This window comes from Rhinoderma darwinii, chromosome 2 (assembly GCF_050947455.1).
Source record: "Rhinoderma darwinii isolate aRhiDar2 chromosome 2, aRhiDar2.hap1, whole genome shotgun sequence".
Lineage (NCBI taxonomy): Eukaryota > Metazoa > Chordata > Amphibia > Anura > Rhinodermatidae > Rhinoderma > Rhinoderma darwinii.
In genome coordinates, this window is record NC_134688.1 from 289685416 (window position 1) to 289708171 (window position 22756).

The 22756-nt window shown below is 44.1% G+C and overlaps 1 protein-coding gene across 1 annotated transcript in view; it reads right to left on the reverse strand.

Moving 5' to 3' along the window:
* SYTL1 (synaptotagmin like 1) overlaps positions 1-19797 on the reverse strand; it is a 118434-nt gene extending 98637 nt beyond the window's left edge. Inside the window, exon 1 of the mRNA XM_075850562.1 lies at positions 19692-19797. The gene's annotated coding sequence lies outside the window, so the exon portion shown is untranslated. The remainder of the gene's footprint in view (positions 1-19691) is intronic.
* Positions 19798-22756: the final 2959 nt, after the last annotated feature.

Below are 22756 nucleotides of genomic sequence, written 5' to 3' on the forward strand. Positions count from 1 at the left end.
GATTACTACTTCCGGTCGCGGCTTCCGGACTTGTGCACATGGAGCAGCGGCAGCAGACGGAGCGGATGGACCGGAGGGAGCGGCGGCGACTTTAGCAGGTAAGTTATTTCTATGTATGTTCGTGTTTCAGTGTGTGTTTACTACTGTATGTAAACCTACTACACTGTGTGTTAGCTCAAAAAATGGCGACACACAGTGTAGGAGGTTAGACCGTTCAAACCCCTCGTTTCTCCCGGCACTAGCCAGGATAAAGGAGGGGGGATTCTGAGAGCTCACTAGAGCGAGGGATTTTTACCCAATTTTGCAGCATAAAGCAATGTGGTTGCTTTACCACATGCAATGCTGCAATTTTGGGAATGGCTCCATCTAGTGACCAGTGCTGGGAAATATTATAAATTGAATCCAATTTATAATATTTCCTGACTAGTGAAAAAAATATAAAAATTAGAACAATGTTTAATCACCTACACACTAATTGTTTAACTAAAAAAAAAACAAACATATTTTGCTGGCAACACATTCCCTTTAAAACACTTTGTGAATGCTGATTCGAATACCTTGAGTGGTGCAGTTTTCAAAATGGGGTGACTTCTGGGGATTTTCTAATATATAGGGCCCTCAAAGCCACCTCAGACTGAACAGGTCCCTGAAAAAATAGCCTTTTGAAATTTTCTTTAAAATATGAGAAATTGCTGCTAAAGTTCTAAGCCTTGTAACGTCCTAGAAAAATAAAAGGACGTTCAAAAAACAATGCAAACATAAAGTAGACATATGGGAAATGTTAACTAGTAACTATTTTGTGTGGTATTACTGTCGGTTTTACAAGCAGATACATTTAAATTTAGAAAAATGCTAATTTTTGCTAATTTTTTCTAAATTGTGGTGTTTTTCAGAAATAAATACCAAAATTATCGACAAAATGTTTTCACTAACATAAAGTACAACATGTCACGAGAAAACAATCTCAGAATCGCTTGGATAGGTAAAAGCATTCCAACGTTATTACCACATAAAGTAACACATGTCAGATTTGAAAAAATCGGCTGGGTCCTGAAGGCCAAAACAGGCTGGGTCCTGAAGGGGTTAAATTTATCCGCTTGTAAGGCCTCATTTACACGAGTGTAATATACGCGTGTGCGACGCGCGTGCTTTTCACGCGTGTCGTACGCACCTATATTACTCTATGGGGCAGTGCAGACGATGCGTGAATTTTGCGCAGCGCGAGTGCGTTGCGTAAAACTCACGACATGTTCTATAATCGTGTGTTTTTCGCGCATCACGCACCCATTGAAGTCAATGGGTGCGTGAAAACCACGCATGCCGCACGGACGCACTTCCGTGCGAACTGCGTGATTCGCGCAAGAGCTGTCAAACTGAATGTAAACAGAAAAGCACCACGTGCTTTTCTGTTTACAAACATCCGAACGGAGTGTCTTAGACATGAGCGAACCGAACTTTACCGGGTTCGGCCGAACTCGTTTTGACCGAACCCGGCAGGAGACAGTCACTGTGCAGGGTGCTGAAAGAGTTAAACTGGTTCAGCACCCTGGACAGTGACTTCCGATTCCAATATACGTGAACGTGTAAAAAAAAAAAAAGTTCTGACTTACCGATAACTCCCGGCTTCTTCCTCCAGTCTGACCTCCCGGGATGACAATTCAGTCCAAGTGACAGCTGCAGCCAATCACAAGCCAAGCACAGGCTGCAGCGGTCACATGGACTGCTGCGTCATCCAGGGAGGTGGGGCCAGATGTCAAGAGAGGCGCGTCACCAAGGACGCGTCACCAAGGCAACGGCCGGGAAGTTCTCGGTAAGTACGAACCTCTTTTTTTTTAAACAGGTTACGCGATATGGTGATCGGAATGCACTGTCGAGGGTGCTGAAAGAGTTACTGCCGATCAGTTAACTCTTTCAGCACCATGGACAGTGACTGACGTCGACTAGCCTTATCTCTATGATGGCGGCTGCGCGAAAATCACGCATCCGCGCATCATACACGGATGACACACGGAGCTGTCAACTGCCTTTTGCGCACGCAAAGCGCTGCGTTTTTTGCTTGCGCAAAACGCACACGCTCGTGTAAATGAGGCCTAAGACAGACAGTAATACCACACAAAATAGTTACTATTTCACATATTCCATATGTCTACTTTATATTTGCATTGTTTTTTGAACATTATTTTATTTTTCTACGACGTTACAAGGCTTAGAACTTTAGCAGCAATTTCTCACATTTTCAAGAAAATTACCAAAACCTATTTTTACAGGTACCAGTTCAGTTCTGAAGTGGCTTTGAGGGCCTTATATATAGAAACCCCCATAAGTCACCCAATTTTAAAAACTACACCCCTCAAAGTATTCAATACAGCATTTAGAAAGTTTCTTAACCCTTTAGGTATTTCACAGGAATTAAAGCAAAGTAGAGGGGAAATTGACAACACAAAAGGATTTACCAGAGAAACGCAACTCAATATATATTACCCGGATTGTGCAGTTTTTAGAAATATCCCACATGTGGCTCTAGTGCACTAATGCACTGAACCACAGGCCTCAGAAGCAAAGGAGCACCTAGTGGATTTTGGGGCCTCCTTTTTATTAGAATATATTTTAGGCACCATGTCAGGTTTGAAGAGGTCTCGTTGGGCCAAAACAGTGGAAACACCTCCAAAAAGACACCATTTGGCAAACTACACACCTCAAGGAATTCATCAAGGGGTGTAGTGAGCATTTTAACCCCACAGGTTTTTTGCTGAATTATGTGGAATTAGTCCGTAAAAATGAAAATCTAAATTTTTTTCAATAAAACTTAGAAATTATACATTTTTACAAGCAATAAAGAAGAAAAAAAAAAACAAGATTTGTAAAACAATTTCTCCTGATTACAGCAATACCCAATATGTGGTAATAAACAGCTGTTTGGACGCACAAGAGGGCTCAGAAGCGAAGGAGCACTATTTGGCTTTTGGAGATCAAGTTTACTCAATTGGTTTTCGGGTGTCATGTTGCATTTGCAAAGCCCCTGAGGGACCAAAACCGTGGACAACCCTCAGAATTGACGCCATTTTGGAAATTACAGCCCTAAAAAGAATTTGTCTAGGGGTATAGTGAGCATTTTGATCCCACAGGTTTTTTGCTGAATTAGGCTGTCAAAACTTCTATAGTTTTTTATTCTTTTTTTTTACGGCGTTCACCGGGCGCTATAAATGACATATTTAATCTATTCTGCGGGTCGATGCAATTACGGCGATACCATATGTATATAGTTTTTTTTATGTTTTATGGTGTTTGCACGATAAAATCTCGGTTTTAAAAAAATTTGCATTTTTATGTCGCCATATTCTAAGAGCCACAACTTTTTTATTTTTCTATCAGGAAAGCTGTGTGAGGGCTTGTTGTTTGCGGAACAAACTGTAGTTTTTATCGGTCCAATTTTTGGGTACATGCGACTTTTTGATCCCTATTTATGAAAATTATTTGGGAGCTGAAGTGACTAAAAATAGCGATTCCGGTATAGTTTTTTAATTATTTTTTTTATGACGGTCACCGTGCAGGATAAATTACATTATATATTTATAGTTCAGGCCGTTACGGACGCAGCGATACAAATTATGCATAGTTTATTTTTATTTTTTTTCATTTTTTTCCAATAATAAAGAACTTAATAAAATCTAAAAATTGCCTTTTTTCCCTTATAATTTTGACATTTTACTTTTGTACATTTTTTTTAACTTTTTTAACTTTTTTTTTTAGTCCTTCTAGGGACTTGAAGATCCAATTGTTGGATCGTTGTTATAATACCCTGCAATACTTATGTATTGCAGGGTATTATACCTGTCAGTTTCACACTGACAGGAGGCATATTAGGTCCTGCCTCTGGCAGGACGTAATCGCCTTCAATAAATGGCAGACCCGAAGCATTTGTTAGGCTTCCGGTTGCCATAGCAATCGCCCCCCTGCAACAATTGGCCCCCGCAATCGCGTAGCGGGGTGCACATGTTGCCATAACAACTTAAATGCGGCTGTCACTATTGACTGCCGCAATTAAGGGGTTAATCGGTTCGGATCACCGCTGTGATCCGACCCGATGTTTTCCCCCAGTACTAAGGCTGCTAGTAGCAGCCTGTACTGGGAGATGCCGGGCTGCGGGGAGCGTCTGTGTGCTCTATTAGGAGCACACATAGATTAACGGGCTGAACGCACAAGGACCAGCTCTGTAGCCCGTTAATCTACGTGGGGTGGTCGGGAAGGGGTTAATGAAAAATTTTGTTATGCGGCTTTTTTGTAGTTTCTCTGCCTTTTTAACTGTGTCTGTATTAATTTATGTCTGTGTTCAGTTTGTATTTTTAGATATTGCCTTATTGCCCTACTGATTTATTGGCGTTGGATGTTGTGCTATCAGATGTGTGCTGGACCTTGATGATTGAAACCATCTTCTTCCATCTGTGGACTAAAGGGATGCAAGATTCGAATAATATCATTATTTTGTATTTATGACATAGTATGTCTGTGATATTGTCCTACTTTCTGATAGGCCTCCTTTTCTTTTCGTCTTCACTCGTTATTATTCTTTTTTTACCATTATTCACTTTCTTATTTTCATTTGTTTTTTACTGTTTTTATTTTTTGCATATAGATTTGTTCACAACATGAGAATTGCTGCACATGCAGCTCTTTTCCACTTGACATGTGTTTGAAGAGATGTTACATTTGTGAAGATGGTCTCACGCTATTTGTACTCTATCTTTCACATCCTACAATTTTTAAACACCTGTACTGTCTAAATGTGAAGCATTAAATTGTTATTATGCATGTGCAGCATCCCAGAAGATACCCTTCTGGTTCCCTGTTATTTGTATGTCATGCATTGTATGTGTTTTACATGTCTTTATTATTTTTCACACAGTGTGCTGTTCACCAGCTGAAGAGAAGGATGAAGGTATCAGTGGGGAGCCACTAGAGGGTGCATTGTACATCTAGCATTGTTTGAAAAGGGGGTGGAGCCTGGCTAGAGCCCTAGAGCCTCACTCTGACTCTGTCTCACAGTCTGTACAGGGGAGTCGGGTCGTGTCTGTGAGGAGACAGACATGTCTGCTAGCTGCTCTGACACAGCAGATTAATACAATCCTTTCAACTGGCAACAGGTCTCAGCACCTGCAGCCCAATGCAAGAGGAGGAACAGTAAGGAGATTGTAACCAGCATATCATCTCTATCATCACCACAGCAAGTATTATTTAGCTGAAAAGCTGTCTGTCTGTTTCTGAGGAGAAGTCTATATAATATTGGGCCTCAGAACTCCTGCTGGCGCTGTTACCGGTTCTGCCGCACGCCACAATTAATATAAGAAGTGTCTATCAAGTCACTCAACTACAACCCTCATCACTGAGAAAAGTGAGTTCATTTATTACACACGCTGCTGGAAAAGTGAATGATTTCTAGATATAGCTGGACAATTGAAACCCTCATTGGTCACCCACTGGTCCCTTCTTCCCCTCAACTGTTGAAGTGGACAGAAGATAACGTGCCTCCATTTTGGAAGACTGTATAAAGTTCTTCAGTAAACGTGAGTTATTCAAATCCCCTGTGTCGTCTGGTCCCTGCACTGCATAACATCAAGGGCACCCCACATACCACCTTGCCAGGCGCACACATACTACTACCACCATCACGGGAGTTGCTACGGGGGAAAAGACTATTACCACCATCATCCATAGTGCAGCCCCCCTGTCACTGTGCCAGCCCGAGAAGGAGCGAGGGAGGAGAGGTAGAGATTCCTACAGATACCTCAGGCCATACACCGTGCACTTCACTACTGCTCCCATCCTCCTGGGAAGCTCTTCCTCGTGGTTGCTGCATATGAACTTTGGCGTCACGAACAGGATACGTTTAAATCTCATGTGGGCCCCAAACCAGAGAGACTTTGTCCCAAAGCCCTGGTCCCCACCGTACAAAGCTGCAACCGCAGCTGCAAGAGACTATTTCAGCCCCAAAAGGGGTTAAAATCACTGTTTCCCGGCAGTTCCAGCCCAAAAGGGGTTAATCCGCCATTTTACCTCACAAACTGCTGCGTCACAGTTCCATTTACCCGCTCCAGACAGGTTAACCTGCGGCGCCAGTCTAGCGCCACCATCTGGATGATTATAGGAACTCACAATATCCAGCACAGGCAAGAGGGAACGGCCGAAAACTGCTAGGCGCCGCCATCTTGGATGAGTGAAGCCTCTGCACGGCACCTCCACCGCGGATCCCCTGCAACCAGCAACTCTCCCAAAAACATCACAGGAGAGCAACGGAACAGCCCGGTAACAAAGTACAGCCCAGAGGGAAGCAACAGCATACCATCGGTGAGTCCCGATTCAATTGGCCATCAAGTTAACCCCTGCTGTACCACCACCGGTGCCCAATAAAAAACCCCGGGAGCATCCTGGACATCACTCCGGACCCAATAAAAAGTCCGGGAGCACCTTTAACAAGACCCCCGACTCAGTTAAAAGTCCGGGAGCGCCAATAATAGACATTGGAAAAATTTAAAGGGACAGTAACAATGTCGGACTCAAGTGACACGGAAGAGCCCGGTCTCAGCACGGTCACTACACTGGCCATGACAGAAAGAACAACACCTGCTGCAGCACCCTGCATCATGCCGCTGTCCATGCCCTACTATGCAGGGGCCCCATGGCTGCCCCACTACAAAGGTGAACCACACACCTTAAAAGACTTTAGAAAAAAGATGCTTGCCATGTTCCGCCTCTACCCCATTCCAGAAGAACAGAAGGTAGAGATTTTAATGGGACAACTACAAGATGTGGCCCTAAAAGAAGTGGAGTCCTGGCCACGTATCCAAAAGAAGGCTGTGGATCAGATCCTGGTCCAGCTACGTACCACCTTTGAGCCCAAATCCATCTCTGAGCTCAGGATGAGGTTCATGGACAGAGTTCAGCAACCAGGTGAGACACTCCGAAATTTTGCTCTTTCCTTACAGGAGACCATGAGGGCCATGATACAAGCCGACCCCCATGAGGCTGAAAAAGCAGACAGAATCCTGAGGGAGCAGTTCATTGAAGGAGTCGCCTCAGATTCCATGAGTCATCAACTACAAATGATGTCCGTCCAGAACCCTGACAGCACCTTCCATGAGTTTAAAGAACTGGCCATAGAGGTACTAGAAAGAAGGCCCAGAAGAAGAACAGTCAGGGCTACCACCCCTCTTAAAGAGGCAGAAGAGGAACCTGCCCCAGTAGCACCACATCCAACACCTTGCAAGCCCATCACCTACCAGGCTACACAGGCTCAAATCACAGCTGGAGGAGATCAGTACCAAGATCAACTGAAACTCATTGCCAAAAGCCTGGAGCAAGTCTGCCAACGACTGGAGAATCTAGAAGCCAGCTCTCCAGTAAAATGTGAGCTGCCAACATCTAGAGACAGTTATCCAAATAGTCCTAGCAAGGGCTACCGCAATAGTCCCAACAAAACGTCGACAGATCGCTTTGATGAACATGGGAGACCTGCCTGCAGACACTGCCATAAGATAGGTCACCAAGAACGTCAATGCTGGGCGTTAAACGGACGTCTCCCGAGGCAGAGGACCATTCCTCGGGAGGAGAAATAATAGGTCCCAAAGATCCAAAATGGCTGCCACGGTTTGTCGGACCTCGTCCAGAAGTTACCATCCGCATCAATGGAGTACCATTTGCTGCCCTCCTGGATACGGGATCCCAAGTGACAACCATCCAGCAGGCCGCCTTTGAACAACACTGGAGTAGCGAGATCCTGATGCAACCTCCAGAAGCCTGGTTAGACGTCATCGCTACCAACGGCCAGTCCCTACCTCTGCACGGGTACTGGGAGCCTACTGTCCAAGTGGGAGGAGTGCACTTACCTCAGCAAGGAGTCCTCGTGATCAAAGTTAAAGATCAAGGACAACCCACAGTAATTCTGGGAATGAACATCCTAAAGCACTGCTATGGAGAAATGCTAGAGGCCCTACGACAATCCGTCCCCACGGCTTCCCAGGCTGCCCAGAAGGTAATACACAAGACCATCCGTGTACTGGCTGCCCAACAGCGATTCACCAACGCCAGAGGAGAGATCTGCAGAGCTCGCATCAAGGACCACCATCCAGTAACCCTAAAACCTGGCACAGAAACACTGCTATGGTGTCGGGCCCGTTCAGGCCTACAAGGACTTGACTACCAAGCCCTAGTGGAACCAATACCACTAGATGAACATCCAATGGTTATGGCTGCCCGAAGTTTAGTGACTGTGGTCGAAGGGAAAGTACCCATCCGTCTTCTCAACTTAGGAGACCATTCAGTAACCCTGAGGAAGTACTACCCTGTAGCACAGCTGTCCCAACTCAGTGTGCAAGACCTGGTGGACATTCCAACTGTCACCGCTAAACAGGCTGCACAGCAACTAAAGACGTCAGAAGAAGCACCAGAAACACCCTGGTGGGGAGAAATCCATGTGGGAACTGCAACAACACCTGCCTACCAGATCCAAGGAGTACTTGAAGTGGCTCAGGATAACCATGAAGCCTTCAGTAAGCATCCTCTGGACCATGGGAGAGCAAAAGACATTGAGCACACTATTCCCACTGGTACTCATCCTCCCATTAAGGAAAGACACAGGCCTATACCACCTGCCCTATACCAAGACGTGAAGCACATGGTCCACGACATGAAAGAGGCTAAAGTCATCCAAGAAAGTCACAGCCCCTGGGCTGCACCACTAGTTCTTGTCAGGAAGAAAGATGGCAACCTTCGCTTCTGTGTGGATTACAGAAAAATTAATAACATTACCCACAAGGATGCCTATCCTCTTCCAAGGATTGAAGAATCTCTGACAGCCCTGGGATCAGCTGCCTACTTCTCTACACTGGATCTCACAAGTGGTTACTGGCAAGTACCAATGTCTCCAGCTGATAGGGAGAAGACAGCCTTCACCACCTCAATGGGCTTATTCGAGTTCAATTGCATGCCCTTCGGACTGTGCAATGCTCCTGGAACATTCCAAAGGCTGATGGAAAGATGCCTAGGTCACAGGAACTTTGAGACTGTGCTCCTATACCTGGATGACGTCATAGTCTACTCCAAGTCCTATGAAGATCATCTCAAGCATCTAGCTGAAGTGTTCCAGGTCCTAACCAAAAATGGCTTAAAAATCAAACCCTCCAAGTGTCACCTCCTCCAACCTCAAGTCCAGTACTTGGGACATATAGTGAGCGCAGAAGGCATAAAGCCAGATCCTGAGAAGATAGCTGCTGTCCACAGTTGGCCTACACCTACCACTGTGAAGGAAGTAAGAAGCTTTCTCGGATTTGCCGGGTACTACAGGAGATTCATTCCTCATTTTGCCCGCATCGCTGAACCGCTACAAGAACTCTTGAGGGGGCACCCTAAAGAACACTTGAAGAGGAGAATTCCCATTAACTGGAAAGAAGAACAAGAAATTGCCTTCCAGTTACTAAAAAGATTATTGACTGAACCACCCATTCTGGGCTACCCAGATTACAGCCTGCCCTTCCATCTTTACACAGATGCAAGCAACCAAGGACTTGGTGCAGTGCTGGCCCAACAACAAGGAGACAAAGAAAGAGTGATCGCCTATGCAAGTAGAGCACTCAAAGGAGCTGAAAGAAACGATCAGAACTATAGTTCCTTCAAGCTGGAGTTCCTTGCATTGGTCTGGGCCGTCACAGAGAAGTTTAAGGACTACCTTGCCGCTTCTTCCTTCACTGTCTTCACAGATAACAACCCGCTAGCACACCTGAACACCGCAAGGCTGGGAGCCTTAGAACAGAGATGGGCTTCACGATTAGCAAATTACAACTTCGTGGTCAAATACAGAACAGGCAAGTCTAACATCAATGCGGATGCCTTGTCCCGCCTGCCTACAGGAGAAGACCCGGAGAATCCTGATGATGACAACCACAAAGAGGAAGTAGAGATGCCTGCATTCTACAACCGCTTTGCAGATCCTGATGCTATCAACAACAAAACCCAGGTACATTGTTCTTCCCAACAGGCCAAGAAGCAGTCACCAGAACAAGAACAATGGGCCCTGTTGCAAGCTGAGAGCAGAGTGATTGGAGATATCCTAGACTACCTGGATACCAAAAAAATACCCATTAGAATCCGCCGAGGCAACACAGACCCAGAACTACTTCGCCTTTGGAGACAAAGGAAACGTCTCTTTGAAGAGAATGGTCTGCTGCTGAGGAGAGTGCTGGATCCCATCACCAGTAATCGGCTGCACCAAATTGTCATCCCAAGGAGAGATGCCAAAGTTGTCCTTGAGGCATACCACAACAAGTCTGGACACTTTGGAGTTCAAAAGACAGAAGCTACAATTCGCAGAAGATTCTATTGGATCGGAATTAGAGGTGATGTCGAGAAATGGTGTCAAGAATGTACTGCTTGTGCCTTAGCCAGAGGAGAGAAGCCAAACCAAAAGGCCCCTCTGCATCCTATCGTGAGTCATCGACCGCTGGAGATCGTGGCCATCGACCATGTGAAAATGGAGCCAAGTAGAACAGGATACACCTATGCCATGACCATCATCGACCATTACACCAAATTCACAGTCGCAGTACCAGTAAAGGACTTGACAGCAAAGACCACCGCTGCAGTCTTCCTAAAAACTTTCCTTCTACCCTATGGCTGTCCTGAGAAGATCTTGACAGATAGAGGTTCTGCATTTGAATCCCAACTATTTCAGGAACTTTGTCAGCTGTACAACTGTAAGAAACTAAGAACAACCGCTTACCATCCCCAAGGAAATGGGTTGTGTGAGAAGATGAACCAGATTCTGATTGAGATGCTCAGAACTTTACCGCCTCATCAGAGAGCTGTCTGGCCAAATTATTTGCCTGAGTTGGTGTACATCTACAACAACACTATGCAAGCCTCCACAGGTTACACCCCATACTTCCTATTGTTCGGAAGACAAGGAAAGCTGCCTTCAGACATTTCATTGAATGTGTCCGTTCCAGATGACTTGAACCCTCTACCAACCACAGAGTGGGTGAGTGAACACCAAAGACGCATGGCTGATGCAAATGAAATTGTTGAAGCTAGGATGGAAGAAGCGAGAAAGAAGCAACAACAAGATTATGACCAACATGCTAATGCTAAACCCTTTCAAGTTGGAGACCTTGTCTGGTTGAAAAACTTTCAAAGAACCAGCAAATTGGACACTAAGTGGGAAAGAATCCCTTATACCATCAAGGCTGTCCCATACCAAGGAACAGATATCTATGAGATCCAAAGAGATGGTAAACAACCGCAAATTGTCCACCGTAACAGGCTTAAACTGTGCCTACAAGATCAACAGTTGCCTACCATTGAACAGGAAATATCAATTGGAGAACCAGTTGCAATTGATCTACCAGAAGTAACTGAAGCTATTGAAGCAACAACTACTGAGTCCTCAACTCAAGAGCAACACTTGGACATAAAGAACCCACTGAGTTGGTGGTTTACCCCAATTTTGTCATTCCTTGCACCTGATCCTACACCTACAGTGTCTACAACTCACACAGAGGACAGATCACATCATGTACCTGCTGTTGTTGTACCTGAACCTGTCAGGAGATCAGAGAGAACCACTAAAGGAGTGAAACCAGTTCGCTATAGGGATTGAATATAATTGCAAGTAGGGAACAAGAAAGACTCTTATGTTCTAGAGCCCCTTCTTCATTTCTTCATTTATTCCTATCCAAGTTAGGCCGAAGCCTACCAACCCTTGTTACGTTCAAGAGGGAATATCCCCATAGACTCTGACGTACCAGAGCCCCTCATATCCTAAGTGCCATAAACTGTTGGACACTGCCGCTCATCTTGACTTGAGACTTCTGCCCCTCATCTTCCAACTGTTACAGAAGAAATCTTCGCCCCTATTCCCCCTTCGAGAGTCAAGAATACAGGAATACAATGTTATTAAGATGTTTGCATTTCATGTTAACCCTTTTTACATCTTTTAGGCTGTTCATATCCAAGAAAACGACGAGGACGTCTTGTCTTAAGTCCGGGAGTATGCAGCATCCCAGAAGATACCCTTCTGGTTCCCTGTTATTTGTATGTCATGCATTGTATGTGTTTTACATGTCTTTATTATTTTTCACACAGTGTGCTGTTCACCAGCTGAAGAGAAGGATGAAGGTATCAGTGGGGAGCCACTAGAGGGTGCATTGTACATCTAGCATTGTTTGAAAAGGGGGTGGAGCCTGGCTAGAGCCCTAGAGCCTCACTCTGACTCTGTCTCACAGTCTGTACAGGGGAGTCGGGTCGTGTCTGTGAGGAGACAGACATGTCTGCTAGCTGCTCTGACACAGCAGATTAATACAATCCTTTCAACTGGCAACAGGTCTCAGCACCTGCAGCCCAATGCAAGAGGAGGAACAGTAAGGAGATTGTAACCAGCATATCATCTCTATCATCACCACAGCAAGTATTATTTAGCTGAAAAGCTGTCTGTCTGTTTCTGAGGAGAAGTCTATATAATATTGGGCCTCAGAACTCCTGCTGGCGCTGTTACCGGTTCTGCCGCACGCCACAATTAATATAAGAAGTGTCTATCAAGTCACTCAACTACAACCCTCATCACTGAGAAAAGTGAGTTCATTTATTACACACGCTGCTGGAAAAGTGAATGATTTCTAGATATAGCTGGACAATTGAAACCCTCATTGGTCACCCACTGGTCCCTTCTTCCCCTCAACTGTTGAAGTGGACAGAAGATAACGTGCCTCCATTTTGGAAGACTGTATAAAGTTCTTCAGTAAACGTGAGTTATTCAAATCCCCTGTGTCGTCTGGTCCCTGCACTGCATAACATCAAGGGCACCCCACATACCACCTTGCCAGGCGCACACATACTACTACCACCATCACGGGAGTTGCTACGGGGGAAAAGACTATTACCACCATCATCCATAGTGCAGCCCCCCTGTCACTGTGCCAGCCCGAGAAGGAGCGAGGGAGGAGAGGTAGAGATTCCTACAGATACCTCAGGCCATACACCGTGCACTTCACTACTGCTCCCATCCTCCTGGGAAGCTCTTCCTCGTGGTTGCTGCACATGCCTTTCCATTTAACTGGACTGTTTAGTCTTATACTTATCAAGTACTGAAGGGCAGGCTCCAGGTTTATGTGGGCCCTCGGGCAACACAGACTTAGTGGGCCCCTTTGCGGGGGAACTCACCTACAGCTGCAGTAAAACGGCAGTTTGTGCCCCCATATAAAAGTTAGGCCTTGTTTATGCCCCCATATAGAGGTTAGGCCCCCAGTTTATGCCCCCATATATACAGTTCACTATAGATAATGCCACACCCCGTGTAGATAATGCCACACACATCCCCCTGTAGATAATGCCACACACATCCCCCTGTGGATAATGCCACACACACATCCCCTGTAGGTAATGCCACACACAGCCCCCTGTAGATAATGCCACACACAGCCCCTTGTAGATAATGCCACACACAGCCCCCTGTAGATAATGCCACACACAACCCCCTGTAGATAATGCCATACACTGCCCCCTGTAGATAATGCCACACACTGCCCCCTGTAGATATTACCACACACTGCGCCCTGTAGATAATGCCACACACTGCTCCCTGTAGATAATGCCGCACACTGCTCCCTGTAGATATTACCACACACTGCTCCCTGTAGATGTCACACACTGCTCCCTGTAGATAATGCCATACACTACTTCCTGTAGATATTACCACACACTGCTCCTGTAGATATTACCACACACTGCTCCCTGTAGATATTACTACAACAGCTCCCGTTAGATAATGCCACACACTGCCCCCTGTAGATATTACCACACACTCCCTGTAGATATTACCACACACTGCTCCCTGTAGATATTACTACAACAGCTCCCTGTAGACAATGCCACACACTGCTCCCTGTAGATATTACCACACATTGCTCCCTGTAGATATTACCACACACTGCCCCCTGTAGATATTACTACACACTGCTCCCTGTAGATAATGCCACACACTGCTCCCTGTAGATATTACCACACACTGCTCCCTGTAGATACGTATTACCACACACTGCTCCCTTTAGATAATGCCACACACTGCTCCCTGTAGATAGTGCCACACCCCCTACTGTAGATAAAGCCACACAGTTGACTGCTGAGGGTTCTGAGCACTGAGCAGTCATAGATGCTCAGACACCCCCTTGCAGATAATCCCCCCATAGAGCACTTTGCAGTCAGCGAGATGCTTAGACCCCCCTTTGCAAACAGCCAAAATCCCCCCTTGCAGCCAAAATGCCCCCTGCAAACAGTCAAAATCCCCCCTTGTTAACAGTCAACCCCCCCCCTTGCTAACATCCAAAATCCCCCCTAGTTAACAGCCAAAATCCCCCCTTGCTAAGAGCCAAAAACCCCCCTGCTAACAGCCAAACCCCCCCTTGTAACAGTCAAACCCCCCCTTTTAAACAGCCAAAATTACACCCCCCCCCCCCCCAATCCCTAGCGTTGGCTGGCGATTACTTTTTTAAGTTAATAAGGGGCAGGAGTGCAATGAGCGGCACTCAGTTGTTTTAAGACAGTGCTCACCTCGGTCCCAGCCCGGCTGCCTCTCCTTGGTGTCTACTCCCTGACACTCTTGCTCCGCTCTGGCGGTGCAGGCAGCGTCAGGGGAGTAGAGGGATCGCCGCACGTCTGCTAAATAAGGGATCTTAAATGAATAGCGCGCCGCGGTGGTGGGAGGGTAAGGAAAAAAATATGGAGAGCGGCCCTAAAAGTTTACTGGGGGACCGGCCAGGGGGCACCTGCCCGCCCTGGCCCAGCCCGCCCCTGGGAAGCCAGAATGGCAGCCATGAGGAGAGCCATGATGGCACCCGGCGGCCGAGTGGGCCCCCCCGAGGGTAGTGCTGACACCGGCCCTGAAGTAGTGGTATGTTGAAATAATATATATATACTCTCACATTTTGTGATATAATTATGGTTTGCTATATGGTTTTTGTTGTAGTGATTTGTATTGTGATTGCTTAGTCATTGTGATTGCGCGTGTGGTGCGTCTCTGAGCCACTTGATTGCACTCCTCTCCATGGGTAAGGCAATTTGCTTTTGATACTCTGATGGCACTCTGTCCACTTGTACTTTAATTTGGGGAGCTGCACCATTGGCAGACTACTTTAGATTTCTCCATTTAAGTGTAAAGTTTTTATTACACACATTAGCGTATACCTCCTCCTTCTGTGAATATGCCATTTACAACTTTGCATTGTATATATTCTATACTAGCACGAACAATAATTCAATAATTCATATTAATGGTAATTATTAGGCTATCCATTTGTCCCAAATAGGGTATCGTTTTACATAGATTCATTGCACAATTGAATATTTTATCTTTAACATTGTGTGATATCGTTGTATTAGAATTGTTATCATTTGATGACCTATACATTCCATAGTGGCTCATATATAGTTAAAGTGGCTCTGTCACCAGATTATAAGTGCCCTATCTCCAACTTCTGATCGACGCTGTAATGTAGATAACAGTGGTTTTTATTTTGAAAAACGATAATTTTTTAGCAAGTTATGAACAATTTTAGATTTATGCTAATTTGTTTCTTATTGGTCAACTGGGCGTCTTTTACCTTTTTACCAACTGGGCGTTGTAAAGAGAAGTGTATGACGCTGACCAATCAGCGTCATACACTTCTCATCGTTCCAGCCCAGCTTCTTTCACTGCACACGCAGCGTGATCTCGTGAGATCCCGCTGTGCTTTCATTCACAGCAAGATAATGCTGTGCTGTGTAAGTCACACAGAAACTATACCGAAGTGTCGGGAGTGTGAATAGACATCACATCTTGGCTGGAGGCAATGTCTATTCACTCGTTAATGTGTGAGTGACAGCGCAGCGTGATCTCGCGAGATCACGCTGTGCTGTCATTCACAGCGAGATCACGCTGTGTGTGCAGTGAAAGAAGCTGGGCTGGAACGATGAGAAGTGTATGACGCTGATTGATCAGCGTCATACACTTCTCTTTACAACGCCTAGTTGGTAAAAAGTTGAAAAAAAAAAAACGCCCAGTTGTCCATTAAGGAACTAATTAACATAAATCTAAAATTGTTCAAAACTTGCTCAAAAAATGATTGTTTTTCAAAATAAAAACCACTGTTGTTATCTACATTACAGCACGGATCAGATTATGTAGGAGATAGGGCACTTATAATCTGGTGACAGAGCCTCTTCAAATTCTGTTTATGATCCTCTGTATTTTTAGATTGTTCATTTATGTGTAATAATAAAGAATCAAATTTTCTATTTTCATATTATAAATAGTACATGATTCCTTGCTCTCTTTTGTGTATATGTCATAAAATATTAAGCGGGTTCTCCCGGGTATGGCGATGCCATATATGTGGACGTAAACTTCTGTTTGGGCACGCAGTAGGGCTCAGAAGGGAGGGAGCGCCATTTGGCTTTTGGAACGCAGATTTTGCTTGGTAGTAGTTCTGTTTGGCGTTTTGCTGGTATTTCAGTTTATAATGTGGGGGCATATGTAATCTGTGCGGAGTACATCAGGGTATTATAAGAGGGTATAATAATGGGGTAAATAAATAATAATTCATAGATATGTGGCCAGTGTCGCACTGATAAATGGTATCGGATGTTATCCATTTTTGGAACACTGCACATTTTGCTTCGCCATATTCTGAGAGCCAGAACTTTTTTATTTTTTCTTCACCGGAGCTGTGTGGCTTATGTGTTGCGGGACAATCTGTAGTTTTCATTGGTATCATTTTGGGGTACATGCGATTTTTTGATCACTTTTTATTCCTATTTTTTGGCAAGCAAAGTGACCAAAAACCAACAATTCTGGCAATGTTTTTCTGTGGGTCGATACGGTTACGGCGATACCATATGTATATAGATTTTTTATGTTTTGCAGCGTTTGCACAATAAAATCACTTTTTTATAAAATTATTTATTTTCTGTGTCACCATATTCTGAGAGCCATAACTTTTTTATTTTTCAGTCAAAAAAACTGTGTAAGGGCTTGTTTTTTGCAGGACGGTTTGTAGTTTTTATTGCTACTATTTTGGGGTACATGCGAATCATTTGATCACTTTTGGTGATCAAAAAAATGGTGACCAAAAAAATAGTGATTCTGCCATTGTTTTTTTACTTATTTCTTTTGCGATGTTCACCGTGCGGGAAAAATAATATTATAGTTTTATCGTTTGGGTCGTTACGAGCGCAGTGATACCAAATACTTGTCCTTTTTTAACGTGTTAATTTTTTTTCCATAATAAAAGACTTACTATAGGAAAAAAAGCATTTTTTGTTTTTGTAACTTCTAACTTTTATTTTTACACTTTCATACAACATTTTTATTACCTTTTCTTTACTTTTTTTGAAGACTTGCAGCTCTGATCGCTGCTATAATACATTACACTACCTAGGTAGTGTAAAGTATTATACATGTCATTGTGACGTGACAGTCACTCTGACAGGAAGCCTATGAGGACCAGCCATAGGCTTCCGTACATTGCAGCCCGGTGTTCACTGTCTGGCCTCCGGGTTGCCATGACAACTGTCGGCAGCCCCCGCGATTTCATGTGGGAGATGCCGATCTGATCTAAACCCATTAAATGCAGCAATCACAATCGACCGCCACATCTAAGGGGTTAATTGCCGAAATCAGCGGCAATGGGCCACTGATCGGCAATAGGGAGAGCAGGGCAGACGCCCTGCCCAGTTAACCGCCGCTGTGTTGTAGCACCGCGTCGTTAACTGTTAGAAGTCCAGACGTAACTGCACGTCAAGGTGCGCGAAGTTACTGCTCACCTTCACGTGCAGTTACGTCAAGGTGCGGGAAGGGGTTACTGCGGATTTTAGCCTTTTGGAAGTAAAAGGAGTGAAATCCGTAGAAAAATGGTCACGTGTGTGGGTACCCTGATTTTATCATCATCAAGTATATTAAAGGCTGTCACTATTAGTATTCAGAAGAAAGTCATAAATGTGAGTCTTCTAAGTTTTTACAAATCACGCATCTGAGTTTATTTAGTATTCCTACGTGCGTATAAATTTAGACCACATAGATAGCAGCCCCATATATCCCCATTAGTGCCACAGTGAGAGTATGATGTTTACAAATCACCTTCTCAATACTTAGGATATGAACAGTGCATTTGTGGCTTAGGCTTTGTTCACATCTGCGTAGGGACTCATGGGTTCCGCCAGAAACTTTGCATCAGGGGAACCCATGAACGGAATCCAAAATGAAACAAACGGAAACCATAGGTTACCATTTGCATCACCATTTATTTCAATGGTGACGGATCCGCTGCAAATGGTTTCCGTTTGTCACCGTTGTGTAGGGGTTCAATTGTGGTCCCCAAGATAATGATGTTCACCAGATTGAAGGGGACAATATATTTCAAAGTTTGCTACATAAACTTTGTTTACATTATTCTCCAGAGCAATACCATATACTGTTTGTATCGTTTTTTGTTTTTTTAAACACTATGTGAGTGCCCCCTTCCTATGTCTAACCACTTATATGCTGTTAAATGGCTGAGATCGGTGCTGTTAATGGTACAGGCACAGCTCGTGTGGCCCCACCATCCCTATACTTTACATTTATAGCAGTATGCGGGAAGAACCTTCTACCTGTACCTAAAATGTCTCGCGCGTGCAAGAAGGGGCTAAAAAACATTCTCTAAAAAGTGTTATGCAGTAAAATGAAAAACAGTTAAAAGGGTTGTACGGGACTAAGAAAAAAAACAGAAAAAGCACCACTCTTGTCCTTGGGCTGTGTCTGTTATTGCTACTCTTCTCTTTCGCTTGAATTGGCATGAGTTGCAATATCACACACAGCCCATGGACAAAAGTGTTTCTTTTTCCGGAAAAAAAAAAGATCCTTTTTTCTAATTCCAGACAACTCTTTTAAATGAACTATTAATACCACTTTTAGGGTACAGAACATATGGTATAATTCCAGAATGATTATCTCCCAGAATCATTACAATTATTAAAGTATCAGAAATATGAGAAATCTATGTGAATCATATAATATTACTCCATTATTAGCCTATAGGGATATATTGAGAACTATCCTACGTGTCCTCTTCTGCTGTATTGTTCATTATCAATTATATATTATCATTTTTATCACATTGGGTTCATCCTGGGTTTAGTCAACTTTATTTCTACTGAAGATACGATAACAAAGACACCGACATTATGTTTGTACCACAAGTACATAAGAACCCCCCCCCCCCCGCTTGTTTGTGTTTCATGAGTAAAGGAACTCCCTCCACCTATCAGCGTGTCACATAAACTAGAAGAGAGATACCTCAATCTGTCAGTACCACGCACACATATGAGGTGTTGCCTCAGTTTGTTTTAGCTAGATACACAGGTAAGTTTTTTAAGCATAGGCGAAACAGAATGTCTTTTCCGTATGTCACTTGTAATCTCACATAACAAAGGCTTGTGACATCAGCAAGAGTTAAAAGCTGGAAAGAAGGAATAGAAGATTAACCACATATGGAATTCTTCTGTAAATGTGTCCGCTGATAATCTGATCACACACTGGTCACCTTGGCCTACATATGTATCCGCTACTAACGCTCCTTACTTCACAAATCTCTCAGCCGCTCCTGTTTTTCTCATTAAATCCCTTTATTTCAGCTTACCTGTGTGTGAGTGCACAGATCCTGTCCAGGTGTACAAGCAATTTGTGTGGAGCGTCGGTATGCGAGTTTGAGTCACTGCGGAACGCTCCACCCACCAGACAGGCACACCTCTCCCTAGGATATACATAGAACAAATATAAAATGTTATTAACTTTGTAAGCACTGACAGAGTTCCCAGCAGTTTTAAGCATCCAGTGACAGTCAACTATTTAGAATGTTTTTCCTGAAGGTATTATAACTTGAAGACATTTCTGACATTTATGTTGAGATTACAAAAGTTATATTATGTTAGGATTTACAAAGTATTTACCATACATATGTAAGGATGTTCACTGTAATTCATGCCAACAGTCCAGTTGTGTCAGCTTCAGTGTTAACCAGGAAACTTATCCTCGGGTTCCCCGAATTTACCAACACTTACAGATGCTATCCCTGTCCTATGGTGGCCTTTTAGTCCCAAATATCCCTAAATACTTCCAGGCATGCCATTTGAAACCATTGATTACCTGGTTAACTCCATCTCACTGATCAAGGTGGGCTCAGATTGAATCTCACTTCTATCTTCCTTTACACCCTGGCAGCCTCCTCTAGACGTGCCCAAAAAGGACTCATAAGGATCACTCCAGTAGTCCAAGCCATGAGATGCTCTATATCCATGTGGAAGCACTGCAGCCATTTGTATGGCCTCTGATTCCTCCATTTCTCAGCTGATCCCTTCTTGGTAAGCCCTTGCTTCTCTCTTAGTACGAGGGCTTTTTTTTTTCTGCGGGACGACTTGTAGTTTTTATTGGTGCCATTTTTGAGTACATGCGACTTTTTGATAATTGTTTATCACATTTCTTTTAAGGCAGGATGCACAGAAAACAGCAATTCTGGCATTGTTTTTTATTTTATTTTTTACAGCATTAGCCGAGCGGGTTAAATAACATAATAGCTTTATAATTGGGGTCGTTAGGGACGCAGTGATACCAAATATGTGTAACCTTTTTTTCATAATAAAGCATTTTGTAAGGGGAAAAGTGAAATTTCTACTCACCGTAAATTCTCTTTCCTTTAGTCCAAGCATCAGCACTCATGGGGATATTCTATCCTCCTAAAAGACAGGACAGGTGGTATGAAATACTTAAAGAGGCTCTGTCACCAGATTTTGCAACCCCTATCTGCCATTGCAGCAGATAGGCGCTGCAATGTAGATTACAGTAACGTTTTTATTTTTAAAAAACGAGCATTTTTGGCCAAGTTATGACCATTTTTGTAATTATGCAAATGAGGCTTGCAAAAGTCCAAGTGGGTGTGTTTAAAAGTAAAAGTCCAAGTGGGCGTGTATTAGGTGCGTACATCGGGGCGTTTTTAATACTTTTACTAGCTGGGCGCTGTGAAGAGAAGTAACATCCTCTTCTCTTCAGAACGCCCAGCTTGTGACAGTGCAGATCTGTGACGTCACTCACAGGTCCTGCATCGTGACGGCCACATCGGCACCAGAGGCTACAGTTGATTCTGCAGCAGCATCAGCGTTTGCAGGTAAGATCGACTTACCTGCAAACGCTGATGCTGCTGCAGAATCAACTGTAGCCTCTGGTGCAGATGTGGCCGTCACGATGCAGGACCTGTGAGTGACGTCACAGATCTGCACTGTCACAAGCTGGCCGTTCTGAAGAGAAGAGGATGTTACTTCTCATCAGAGCGCCCAGCTAGTAAAAGTATTAAAAACGCCCCGATGTACGCACATAATACACACCCACTTGGACTTTTACTTTTAAACACACCCACTTGGACTTTTGCAAGCCTCATTTGCATAACGACAAAAATGGTCATAACTTGGCCAAAAATGCTCGTTTTTTTAAAATAAAAACGTTACTGTAATCTACATTGCAGCGCCTATCTGCTGCAATAGCAGATAGGGGTTGCAAAATCTGGTGACAGAGCCTCTTTAAAGAGGTTTTCCCACGAGAGACATTTATGACACATCCACAGGATATGTAATAAATGTCAGATAAATGCGGGTCCCATCACTGGGACCTGCCCCTATCTCCAGAATGGGGCCCCCTAAACCCTGTTCAGCCGCTGTGTTTTGCGGCTGAATGAGGTGTTTTCCGACCATGAAAAATGTTATATGGTCGTGAATTACATAAACAGCGTAACTCGCGGAGCTGGGACCCGCATCTATCTGAAATTTGTTACATATCCTGTGGATGTGTCATAAATGTCTCTCGTGGGTAAACCTCTTTAAGTCAATTAACAGCCCTATAATAGCTAGCATCACAGTAGGCATCTTGTGTATTTCTAACGATAAAGAAACTCCAATACTCAAGGTATGCTGAACAAACACAGATATTTTATTGGGCGGGAAAGTAGTGCTGCTGCTTGGACTAAAGGAAAGAGAATTTACCCTGGGTAGAAATCACACTTTCCTTGCCGTCCTTCGCAGCAGCACTCATGTGGATGTAGCATGCATGTAATCGCTTTCTTTGGGGGGGGGGGGTTATTTTATCGCGGATAATAAATCTGGTCGACCAAAGGCTGTTTCTCCATCTTTCCTGATGTCTAGTTTGTAATGCTTTACAAAAGTATGTGAAGAACTCCACAAATATGGTCAATTGGAATGCAGTTTTTCTCTGCCCACGATGTGAATACATCTCTAGTAGAATGGGCCTTGATAGGCTGCGGAGCTTGCAACCCTGATTGGGAATAGCAAATAGTAATTACTTCCCTTATCCATTCGCACAAGGATGCCTTAGATGATTTTCCCCTTATTTCTTCCTTGAAATGATAGGAAGAGATGTTCCGACTTTCTAAAGTCATTAGTACGTTCCATATAAATCTTTAAGGCTCTACCTGCGTCTAACGAATGAGGTTTCCATTCATCCTCTGATGATGGGTCTGGGCACAACACAGGTAGCTCAATTTGTTGATTAATTTTCTGGAATGAAGCAATTTTTGGGGAAAAATAAGTCGCGGCCGGACAGTAATATTACTACTTCCGGTCGCGGCTTCCGGACTTGTGCACATGGAGCAGCGGCAGCAGACGGAGCGGATGGACCGGAGGGAGCGGCGGCGACTGGAGC